Below are 13,635 nucleotides of genomic sequence, written 5' to 3' on the forward strand. Positions count from 1 at the left end.
TTAGATAGTATCTTTAAATTCTTTTTCCTCAATTACGCAGATAACAAAAGCAGAAGTTGGTCTCAGTCTATTGCCAACATGAAATGTACGATGATATTTAAGTTTGTAAGAGCTCTTTTAAAATATTCCATTTCTTTAAAACATCAGCATTTTAATGTTTTTTTTTTGTTTGTTTGTTTTTTACACTGCACTCAATTGTTCAAGAAAACTGCAGTGAAACTGATTCATAATGCCTCTTTAAAGACAATCAGTGAACATGAATGGAGTCTACACTGTAAACCCTAATGTTGTCTTTACTTAAACAATCAAGTGTACTTGACTAAACATTACTTGAAATTGTGCATTTTGGCCGGGTCACTCAAAAATATAAGTTCAAATAACTAATTTACCTTCAAAATACAAAAACTTAAGATTCCAAGTGCAGTGAACTCAAAATAATGATTAAAACTTACAAAAGGTCATTTTCACAAATTTCTTAACTGTGAAATGATGATACATTCATACATGCTTTCTTCAAGTGCAAGGTGTCATTCTTATTTTACCAGAAAACAAATGGCTTTCATTTTACAATTATTGATCGTAGTGGAAATAAACGTTTATTTAAAACAAAAAAAATCCTGATACTTTAAACTTCATAAATAAACTTTAATATCTGTATTCAAGTGTTTTTGTAATACTGTGGGTTGCAGTTTTCACTTCACTTTTTTATGCAGTAAACAACATGTACAGAACAATAAAACAAACAAAATACTTGCTCATACATTTCACGTGCACATGTATGCCACGTGCCAAAATGCATGAAAGAGTTCCTCACATCAGCCACCAACCAAGTATCAATGAAAAAAAATATATACAAACTTACAGAAATACAGCGACGACGCATTATGTTTAACGTTAAATCAAATTCATTTCAAATCGGTTTAATTAAAATGTCTCTCTGATCTTCCTCTGATGCGATTGGCCACGCAAGCAGTTCTGCCTGGCAACAAGAAAACTAATGCACTAATTGGTGGATTTCAAAATTTTCGCATCGTCTGTTGCTGCTGCTGACACAAGTGCAAATCTCAAGACGGGAGGTTTTCTTTGTGTAACATTCTCGGTAAGTACAATTATTCATATATAAAGTTATTTTGTATGACTTTTTATCTCTGAAATATGTTTATTTAAATCCTTGCACGGTTAAAAGAGAACGCAGGCAACGTTAATTACAATATTTCCTGGTCAAACTTTTCCAACATAACGTTTTATCGATGGTTTTGTGATGATATGATAACTGCGATATCAAACGATTCTTTAATTTATTAGTTCAATTGCGTAATCGTGTATTTCTCTGCAAAAGATCATAGTTAACTTAGCCTAACGTTACTTTAGACCAGTCAACTTAGTGATGTTTTTTTTTTCTTCTTTTTTTCTGGTCAAACTTTGACAACCTCGACATCAATTAACGGTATTTTCTTCATGACTTTGTGATAGTATGATTATTGAAATGTCAACAGCTTATTTCTTATTTTACTAGCGAGATAAGTTAGCTACACATTTGATGATCTTTTTCCGTGCAAGAAAGAACATGGCAGCTACTGCACAGACCATGTGGGTTATTTTTCCCATAGATTTTTCCCGGGCAAACTTTGTCAGTTTTACTAGTAACTTTAACGTTAATTGCAAATATTTTTATGATACATTTCTGATTGACTGAGAATGATAAGTTTTAAGAACATTGTTACTATAGCTAGGACGAATTAGTGATGTTTCGTCACGCTTGTCACCAATAAGTTAATTAAAGCGATTTAATCATATGGAAAATACTATAGTCAATGCAAACTAGCAACTTTTGGTTACAAACAAAACCATGCACAAAACTGTTTGAGCATGAGTAGGCCTACTTGATTATTTTCATTTTTGAGTGGTCTAAGTTATTCCTTTAACGTGTTAAAAATATTTCTTAGCCTCTACATTTGTTTCCTAATTAAAGCATTTCTATGTCCACACTAATGTGATTATGTGATCTGTCTTTATCTCCCCTCAGATCTGCGTTCAACAGAAAAAACCTAAAACTGGATTTCTACTTCTACAGAACATACAGTTCATGGACCTTTTTACAGCCAAAAGGGGGACTCCTGGTCAGTACTTGGCTAACGTTTTAAATCAAATAAAGGTTAGTAATGGTTAATAATAAATAAAGGTTTTGTCTTATTTAAATAACTAACAGGATAACTTTTACTCACCCTCAAGGTGTTCCAAACCTGTATACATGTATTTGTTAAAGCTGAACACCAAGGAAGATATTTTGAAGAATGTTTGTAATTGAACAGATTTGGGTACAATTAATGTTCGTAGTATTTTTATTATTATTATTATTATTATTATTATTTTAAGCATGTAAAAGTCAATGTTGGCCCAAAACTGCTTGGTTACAAACATTCTTCAAAATGTATTCTTCCTTTGTATTCAGCTGAGCAAAGAAATGTACAGGTTTGGATTGGAATAACTTGAGGGTGACTAAATGATGACAGAAATTTCATTTTGGGGGAACTATCCCTTTAAAAGCATTTAATTTTGTCAGCATTTAATTGTATAAAAATTCTTCAAATATATTGATTAGTTGTTGGCATTAATGCAATTTTGTGTTTTCCTTTAAAATCAGCCCAGCCAACGGAGGTCCGAACCCTTGGGATTCGAGGACAAACTATCATGCTTGGAGATGATGGTGACTCTTTCTTCAAGTCATGCTTAGTAAGTGGATCTGTTCTTCACCTGTTTACATTAAAATAACCACCTGTGCTCCCATTAGTCTAAGCATTTGTCAAGCATTTGAAAATCATGTTGATTTTAAAGCAATAGTTCACCAAAAAATTGAAATTTGCAGGAAATGTTCTCACCTTCAGACTATTGAAGATGAAGATGAGTTTGTTTCTTCATCTGAAAAGATTAGGAGAACTTTAGCATTACATCACTTGCTCACAAATTGATAATCTTTAGCGAACAATTGCTCAAACTCGTTCAAACAGCTGATAAAAACATCACAATAATCCACACGTTTGCTCATTGGACTCTTACTTACAACACCCATTCGCTACAGAGGATCAATTTGTGAGCAAGTGATGTGATGCTACAGTTCTCCAAATCTTTTCAGATGAAAAAACAAAACAACAACTCCTCTATATATTTAATGGCCTGAGAGTGAGTGCATTATCATGTTTGGGTGAACTATTAAAATACAAATGTGGCAATGTGGTCTTCAAATTAATAAATGTAATTTATACTGCATACTTAAAAAAAAAAAAGTATTGTCTTTGCTGGAAACATGTACATTTTCATAAAGTCAAATGCATACTTGTCCATATAATTTGGGATTAAGGTTAGTGTTATGTGTTTTTAATAGATCTAGTGCACGTTCTGATAAACATGAATTCATAAACATTTGATTCCTGATCGTAATACTCTATTTATGTCTGTTTTTTCACTAGGTGTCTGATCATCGCAACTCCATCCTTAATGTGCCAGTGGGCATCTTATTTGAGGACACTGAACTTCAGCCCCCCAATTCCTTGTATTTAACATCTACGATTGGAATAATACTTGAAGGACAAGTGGTGATTGAAAAAACGCAGGACCTCCCACAGGCTACGTGTCTCCTCTTCGGTCTGATCTACGCACTAGACCGGAATTACCCCAAATCACTTGCCAATCCAGCGTGTGCTAATGTCAATGGGACAGTATTCTCTCAAGCCTAAATTGCAGTCTCTGGCAAACCAGCTTTTTGTTTAAAAAACGTCACTGTGAGACTTTAACACCACTCTGAGAAATGTTCTACAAATGATTTGCAGAAGATATATTCAGTACTGTAATATTGTGCAAATATTTGGTCAAAGACACTGACTATGGTCACTATGCTTTACTTAGTTTGCTGTGATTTCATAACGCTTAAACAAGTAAAATGTAAAAACAATGTACATTACGTGTACATGTTCAGTACATTTACAAAAATTTGAGACTTAAATGTAATGTGTAAGTGATCAGAGTTGTACAATTGATAGTGCACTACTTAATGTTGGATACTGTTGCCACATTTATGTACAGGGTGTGACTCATTTCCATTTGAAATTTTGGTCAATAAAGACTCAAAGGATCAATATGTTGTTCATTGTTTTATGTAAGTGCAGTGTGCACACAGCTTACAGTCAAATATATGAGCTTTAAAATTTTGAAATAAAATTACAGTTAAATTTTCATGTTGAGTTTACTTAAATATACAAGTACAATTGATATTAACACTAAGTTAAGTGAACTTTATTGTTTAAGTACATTAAATAATCGTCAAGTTTGGTGAACTAAACAATTTAAGTCAAGTCTACATAACTACCAAGTTAAGTAAACTTAACTATGCAAGTTTTGGGAGTTCTCATTACTCAATTAAATTGAGGGAACGAGTTTACTCAAATCAATTGAGTTAAATCAACTTATTAGGGTTTTCAGTGTAGAACTGAGTGGACTTTAAAGGACTCCACAATGTTCGTTTCCTTAATTGAAGTGTCTCCATCCACCCTTTCCTCTAGCGCTTTAATCAACCTTTCATTATCAGGATGCCTTTGAAAACTAAAATGATTGGCTCCAACCTGCCGAACAAACAACAGGGGGAAAAAAAGAAAGAGAGGAAAACAGGATGCATGAACAGGAAGTCAAACATTAGTGGTGCGTTGTAAATAAAGGATTGAAAATAGAAATATTTAAAATAGAAATGCATATATTTTAAATCATACTTTTATAAATAATCTAAAAAAAAAAAAACTAAAAGTGCACTGTTTAGGTGAGCAAAAATAAAGTATATATTATGCACTGTAAAAAAATATATTTTCATGATTTGTAACCACATTTTTTCTTTTGTCAAATCAACTTAAATAATTTATGTAGTTCAGATAACATTATATTTTGAGTTTGTTATGATTAAATCATTCTCCTTCATTGTATTACCTTTTTTTCAGTTTCAATGAACTTAAAAATTTAAGGCAACCAGGTTACTTCCTTTTTTAAGTTAAACCAACCATATTTTTTTCAGTGTGTTTTCTATTTTAATATATTTTAAAATTGAATTTATTCCTTTGATCACAGCATCATTGCTATAGTCTTCAGTGTCACATAATCCTTCAGAAATCATTCTATGATTATTTGAAGGTAAAAAATTTGTTATCATAACTTTTCTCTTCAGTCAAATCAACTTAGATAATTTATGTGGTTCAGATAACATAATATTTTGAGTTTCTGATTATTAAATCAATCTTATTGTATTAACTCAATTTCTCAATTTCAATGAACTTAAAGTTTTAAGGCAACCAGGTTACTTCATTTTTTAAGTTAAACCAACAATAATTTTTACAGTATTGATGAATAGAAAGTTCAAAATAACAGCATTTTTTGAATGAATCTTTTGTAACATTATAAATGTCTATCCTGTAACTTTTGATCAATCCTAGATGGATAAAAGTATTGATTTATTTTATTTATTTTCCTCAAAAAATAATAAAAAATTCTTACTGACCCTAAACTTTTGAACGGGTATGTTTAATGGTACAAAAACTTTCAATTTCCGATAAATGCTGTTCTTTTGAACTTTCTATTCATCAAAGAATCCTGAAATAACTGTTTTAAACATTGATAATAATAAGAAATGTTTATTGTGCATCAAATCAGTATATTAGAATGATTTCTGAAGGATCATGTGACACTGAATACTGGAGTAATCATGGTGGAAATTCAGCTTGGATCACTTTACTGTATATTCACATGGAAAACAGTTGATTTAAATTGTAATTGTAATTAATAATAAGCAGAAGAGACTTCTTTTAAAAACATTAAACATCTTATACAGATCCAAAACTTTTGACTGGAAGTGAATATATGTGAATTGTAACATGCATGTCTGCCTTGTTCTGGATAAACAACTGGCAGTAATTGTTTGCAATGAGGCTGAACAATGTAGACAAGAACATTGCGGACTACATGTGTGTGACCTGCAGTGTGACCTTTCTCCATGAAGATTATGGATGACTCTTTGTGAAATACCATAATGGCAAACAGATCCTGCTGGATGGAGCGAAGGAATGTCGACGCATTGACTTGTGAAACCTGGAAAACGTCTGTGTCAAATTACAGTTCGATTCGGAGAGGCAGATGTAAAGACCCCAGAGCTTCATCATTTATGAGGCACAGAGAAGAAAGTCATTTGATAGTGGGTGTAAGCATAGAAAACAAAAATTCTCTGTAAAGTCTGAATGTATAAGCTCAAAAATCACCAAGGATGCATTTATTTGATCAAGAACACAGTGAAAACTTGAATATTGTGAAATGTTATTACAATAAAAACCTACCTTCCATGTGAATATATTTTCAAATGTAACTTATTCCTGTGATGCAAAGCTAAACTGTCTACAACTATTACTCCAGTCTTAAGTGTCAATTATTAATGATTCTGATTATTTAATTACGCAATTATTTGAGTATTCTTTGATGAATAGAAAGCTCACTGAACAGCTTTTATTTTAAATGGAAATCTTTTGCAACATTATAAATGTAATGTGTCCATGGCGAATAAAAGTATCAATTTCTCTTTTTTATTTTATTTTACCAACCTTAACTTTTGAATGGTAGTGTCTCATCCTTAGAAAAATATTAAAGGTATAGTTCACTCTGAAATTATTATTATTATTTTTTTAGCTTACCTCAAGGGCATCCAAGATGTAGGTGTCTTTGTTTCCGCAGTATTTTCAATTTTGATATTTTTAGGTCAAACCGTTCTTGTCTGTCAGTCATATAATGCAGGTCTATGGTCACCACCTCAAAGAGCATGCACAGAGAAGTCTAAATTAACCATGATTTAATGACTAGTAAATTAATACACATTTATGGCCTAAGACACGAAACGAGCCATTTGCGTGAGAAAACAGACAGTGTTTATATAGTTTTTACCTCTTGTAACCACAGCCACGTACAAGAGATCTGAGGGCGCGGGCGCTTCGGTCTGTACAAGCGCCAGAAAGCTCCGGAAGTGATGTCTCGTGTGGTTGCGGAAAAAATTCGACGTTTTCTGTTGATATATCGGAATTTTCTTCCATTGCGATTTCCTGTATATCTAAATATGTTTAGCTCTGCGCGAGAGCACTTCTGGTACTTGCTCCGCCCTCAGATCGCTTGGACATGGCTGCGGTTACAAGGGATAAAAACGATATAAACACTGTTCGTTTTCTCACTGAAACCGCTCGTTTTGTGTCTTTGATCAACGTGTACTTACATTTACGAGTCATTAAATCATGTTTTATTTTGACTTCTCTGCATGAGGTGGTGACCATAGACCTCCATTATATGACTGACAGAAAAGAACGGTTTGACCTAAAAATATCAAATTTGAAAATACTGTGGAAACAAAGACACCTACATCTTGGATGCCCTTGAGGTAAGCTAAAACATATCAAAAATTAATTTCAAAGTGAACTATCCCTTTTTCACAGAAAAAAAAAAAAATTAAATATAAAACCGGTCTTTAAATTGCAATGATATTTCACAATATTACTAGTTTTACTGTATTTTTGATCCAATAAATGCAGCCTTGGAGAGCAGAAGAGACATCTTTCAAGACAATCTTAATTATTCCAAACTTTTGACCTTTTACAGAAAATCTCCACATCGCAAACCCTGTCTGCACAGATGTTTGCAATATTAATAAACAAACAATTAGGGTGTCTGAACTGATTTTGATTAATTTGTGTGTTGGATAAAATTACTTTCGGTGAACAAAATTTGACCTGTTTTGCATTCATTTTTGCATTCAACTTTATCATTCAATAAAATGTAGTCATAACGTAAACATTCACCCAATATATGATTCTGATGGGAATCATAGGGAATATGAAATGCTGAAGATTAAAATTCAGTACTATAAGCCAGCTGATTATGACAGATGAACTATATTAAATTTAGCCTTCAAATTCAGCAAGAGGCTTCTCACACCACAGAAAGTTCTCATCTGAAAAATAACTGCAAGAATGTTTTTGTTTGTGATAAGAGCCCCTGAATGGCAGAGCCAGTTATCAAACAGAGGCCAAGCACTCATGCCCCTCTCTTCTCACTCCCTCTGGCCGTTTCAACCGCTATCTTTCAAACTGCGCAAAAACTCTCCAGACTTCTGTGGGTTATTCAGTAATGAGTTTTATTTTATTATCCAGTTCAACCCTATGAGTGACTATCTATTTCGCATGTTGCAAGATTATGGATCTTGTTTACACCCACCCACACACACACACACACACACACACACACACACACACACACACACACACACACACACACACACACACACACACACACACACACACACACACACACACACACACACACACACACACACACACACACACACACACACACACACACACACACACACATATATATATTCAATTTATATATAGAAAAATTATTGATAAACATATTGTAACCATATCAACCTGTTAATTACGGCAGTCAACATATACAGTATACTGTATTTCCAGTATATATATACACACACATGTTTAGACATATAAAACACATGTAGGCCAATATTATGGACATATTAATGTTACATAGAGCATTATACACAGATGGCTGCCAAAACAGGGCTTGAGGACAGATAATTTTTTTAACATTGAGATAAATTATATCTTCAAAGTGATAAATAGCATTTGTTTAATCTCAGGGATCTTGAGGGAGTATTATTTTCCTGAATTCCACTGCAGCACAACACAGAATGGCTAGTAAGACGAACTCCTGCTGCTGGGTAGGAAACATAATGAGAGCGTTTGGCGCTGAAAACTTGACCGCATGCACTCTCTGTGAACAACAGGAACACAGTATGAACAGAAACACATACGGCAGGAGATAAGTGAGAAGTTATACACTAGCTCAGGACTTATGCGGCAGCTCTGTATATTTCTATGGCATCGCTGTTGAGGAGTAATTACCTGATGAACTGGATTTACTTATTGTAGAGTTGTAACACTCCGCTGCTATTTAAACAACTGCGTGTTCACGGTTTTCACTTTATTTGGATGGTCTCTTTAACACATTCAGTTGACTATAAGTAACGTTGTAACTATCTCTACTAAGTCTCACTAGAGTGTTAGTAGAGTCTTAGAAGACTGGTAGGGTTAGGGATAGATTAAGTTGACGTACGTACTTGCAAAGTTACTTATAGTCAGTAGATTGTCTGTTGGAGAAGGACTATTCCATAAAGAGTTAGCATTAAGCAAATTAAGCATTAAAATACAGTCTACTAATAATCTAATGACAATTAGTTGACATGTTGCAAAGTTACTTATAGTCAACAGAATGTTCAAAAGGGACTCCGTAACCAATGTTCATAAAGTGTTAGGCTACCGTATTCACTATAGAGGGGTCTGCGGGGGTACGCCGTCAATTCAAGCATAAAACAGACTTTACGTGCGACAGTTTCACTCTTGACGTGCGATTTAACACAAAGTGGACAAGCCTCAAACACGAATTTTCACGTCCGGTGTGAATAGCATTATACACTCTAAAAAAGTTGGTTCTTTAAAGGTTATAACCAGTTCTTTTTCTAACCGCATCATCCTAAAGAACCCTTTATATGCTGAAATGGTTCTTTCTGTTGAACTTTAGGGTTCTTTATTCCCGCCTCTTTGTTTTTTAAATCTGTAACTGTCAAAGCTGGAGCTCGGCTATACAACTGCACAGACTGTCAGCAGCCTCAAGGTCAATGATTTCTTTCTTAAAAGGTCTATAATTGTAACAATTATTTCCTAACGATCATGTCTTTTTCTCTTTTTAGATTAACAGAACATGTAAGTGTGAGCAACTCTGTTCAGTTAAGGATGCTCATCTTCTCTTCTCCAAAGTAAGTAACAGAGATATGTAATTTATGATCCATTTTTTTCATTACGACTTTATGCCTATATCCAGTCACAGAAAAACTTTAAAGCTTTCCCATGAATATATTGTGGCCCTTATGAAAATAGTGTTTACATAATCAATTGGAAGAGACACAATGTGACTCTAAACTCAATTGTGTATTTCAGATGCTGTCACATATCATAAACTCATCATCTGCGAAAAGAAAGTGGCACTCAGAATACACTCATAATTATGGACGTAAAAACATTATAGAGGATTGTGAAGATATTTCACTGGAACTTGGTCTTTATTACATCTATATTGAGTTCACTATCAATTGTTATTTATCCAGCTGCATTCAGCTACAATCTGCCATGTCAATAAAAAAATAAAAGTACCCAATTGACACAAAAATCTGTATAAAAAAGAAAAGAAAAGTAAAACACAAAAAGATGCAAGAGCTGCAGGCAGATAGAGGACTAAAAAAACACCAACAATAGTAATTCATTTTTAAAACAATATAGACTTATTAATATGAAGATCATACATAATACTAATAAACACTGTTGAAAAGGTTATTTCTAACACCATTGATGTCCTATATTGTACTTTCAAAGAATTCTTTATGAAACCTTATTTTAAAAGGGTTCCATTTAACACCAAAAAGGGTTCTGATATTGTAACAAGGCAATATCAGAAGAACTGTTTTAAGTGTTTGAAACCATTTTTCTTATACCAAAAAAAGAGAGTTGTAGGCTATCATGCAGTTAAAAAAAAAATCATATAGCATAACACAAGTCTATGAAACACATAACTCGTGAGAACAGAACACAAATAAAAACTAAAAGCATAATCCCTTATAGCGTGAGACTGACTGAATGGTTGTGCAAGTGGGGAGAAACTTACATAAGCCTACTGTAAATATATATGCTTTTCGTTACTGGCTAATTGACATTATGCCTCCTGTAAATATGTATGTTTTACGCTATGCATGTTGAGCTATCTGTTTCCTGGCAGCAGTGTGCTATGCTTTTCTTGGAAAGATAGCTCTCACGCACAGTTCATTCTCCTCTTCCAAACTTGGACACAGAGCTGTTCAGTGCGCACATTATTAATGCCATCTAGTGGAGACAGTACAATCGCTCAGTGAGTTATTATACACGAGGCCAGTGTTTATGTCCACAATAAACACATCTGATGTGTGAGTAGTGATGCAGGAGAAACTAATGTAAAGTTAACCAGTGCTATCCAATGTCACATTGTTTTTAATCAATTTACAGCAATTTCTCTCATCTCTGCAGGAAATATTAGCCTATTTAAACTGAAACCCGCGGGCTCTGTAAAATGCACCCCAGATTGTTAAGTAGCCTATTAATCAGGTATGCATTGAATCAGGAACTGCACATGCCTCTGTTCAGGGAAAGCTTTGAATTGGGTTCAGTCTTGTAATTAGCTCTATGAAATATTGATAATCGATAATAACTGGTTATAATTGATTATGAAAATTTGGATCAGTTAATATAATTATAGGGGACATGCTCAATCCACTTTCTTGGCCCTTAAATGCATTTTGTTGTATATTTGAAGTGTTTTTTATAAGTGGGTGATTATTTAACTATGGTACTTTTCTTGTCCCTGGATGAAATAATAAAATTTAAAAAAAAACATTTCTTCTTTTTTTTTTTTGTCAGACTTACTTCACCCTAAGGGGAACTTATATAATATTATATGAGGCCTTTTACTGTTTTCCCCCTGTCCCTAAGCCAGACTTTGTACCTTCAACCTTGCTTAATTCTAAATTAAATATTTAAACAATGTAGATTTTAAGTACAAATTATAAATGATGTCTATTTCAATTATACATAGTATATATTGCAATATTTATTCACATTTTCTTATATTTTTCATAAGTAGAACCATTATCCCTTGGGTTCACTGTCATTTCCACCACACTGTACAAAATAGAATCCTGGATCATTGTTTTAGGTTCAAATACTTAGTAACCATAGCAAAAGAAACTCCACAGTGAACACATGGCTGGGTGAAAGGGTGACCTCTTTAGGGGGTAACGAAAAGAAGAAAAATCAAGGTAAATATGAATAAAACTGAGAATATGTTTATTGGCCGTCAAAAATAACTGGATATAATTAATTTAATAATGTGTAATTTATGTATATTTAATGCTAACTGTAAAACTAATATTAACAGGCTAACGTAGCTTGATATTTTAGAAGGAAAATGGGGGAAATGTCATTTCCACCACAGTCATTTCCACCACCATGTTCATTGTGGTGGTAAAGACAGGTTGTGGTGGAAATGACATTGTTCTGGGTTTTTTTATTTTTTATTTTTTGGATTGTTTTTCATTTAAAAATATTTGTTCACTAATACTGTTGCTTATTGATTTTCTTTGGTTCAACACAGGGCAGTGGAAAAAGAGTTTTTAATTCAAAACACGTTTTTGCTATGTGATGGAAATGACCGTTTTCTTGGGCTGTCAGATAAAAATGCCAATATATATATATTATTCAATACAAATCATCGCAGCCAACTTAAGGGAAGGTTTCTATAGACAGATTGAAAAACCAACTGATACTAAAAACTGTTTGTAGAAATGTTTTTATTTTCTGAAACAGCTCAAAATTTTTCTGATTTTTAAAAAGAGTAGCTGAAGAATCACCCAAGTACAGAAAAGTTGAAATTATTCTATTCAGGTGCTTCGTTTATATGTTTATATTCTGTTTTTGTCATATTTTTCAACCTGTTCAGATTTCACTTCAAGGATTCCAACTTTTTTTTTTTTTTTTTTAAATGTGTGCGCCAAGCACTTCAAGAATTCCTACTTCAACAAACTCCACCAGTATAAAGAAGGGTTTGCCGATCGACTTCGTCTGAATGATGGGTCAATTCTTTCTATCTTTGGAGACGACGAACAGAGCATTTCGATAAGCTGTAAATATTGTTAATAAAAATAGTCATTTACTTTCTTAAAATACATGGTCATGTTTAGCAGTACCTTTGTCTTTCTTTGTCTTTGTTTTGAAGTAATGTTACACGTCTGCAGTATTACTGCTCTTGACTTTCATCAATGGTCATTTAGCTGCTGTGTTTTCTGATACTTTTCTAAACTAATCATATTATCAATACAGATTTTTAAAATATCAGCAAACCAACAGTTTGCTGCTCTGTACGAATTCTGTACTTGTCTTTAAAAAATAAAATAAAATATTTATCACCTTCCCTGGCCACAAAGTGATTTGTACCATTAAACAGGCCTTTTATGGAATTGCTGGTAAGTTCAAAAACTATATAGAAAATGTATTGCTGTTAATGTTAGACATGGCAATTGAAAGACAAATTTTAGAATGGATTTTGTAGCTTTCCCAATTGTTGCTCTGGACTGCACCCACTTCCGCATAAAGCGTCTGTCTGGTCCACATGAAGCAGACTTCATTAATGGGAAATCATTACACCTGATCAATGTACAGGTACTTTCCCAATGAAATTACATCGGCTACAACTGTAGAATAGATTGTTCTGTTCATTACAAATACAGTAACAATCCTCATTTTATATCTATGTAATTCAATAGACTCAAGAGACATTTTTAATTATTTAGATGATATGTGATGCAGATTGCCTCATCACAAATGTAGAGCCAAAATGGCCTGGCTCAGCGCATGATTCCAGAATCTGTCAGGCCTGTTCTCTTTCCCACCAACTGGCACAAGGTATGTT

At 33.3% G+C, this 13,635-nt stretch overlaps 1 long non-coding RNA gene across 1 annotated transcript; it reads left to right on the forward strand.

Annotated features, from left to right (window-relative positions):
* Positions 1–314: 314 nt before the first annotated feature.
* LOC148976826 (uncharacterized) lies at positions 315–4,133 on the forward strand. The gene is made up of 4 exons (XR_016145996.1): positions 315–1,099; positions 2,027–2,155; positions 2,645–2,733; positions 3,468–4,133. It is a non-coding gene; the product is annotated as an uncharacterized LOC148976826 (long non-coding RNA).
* Positions 4,134–13,635: the final 9,502 nt, after the last annotated feature.

Source organism: Pimephales promelas, chromosome 13, assembly GCF_988280905.1.
Source record: "Pimephales promelas chromosome 13, fPimPro1.hap1.1, whole genome shotgun sequence".
NCBI classification, from domain to species: Eukaryota; Metazoa; Chordata; class Actinopteri; order Cypriniformes; family Leuciscidae; genus Pimephales; species Pimephales promelas.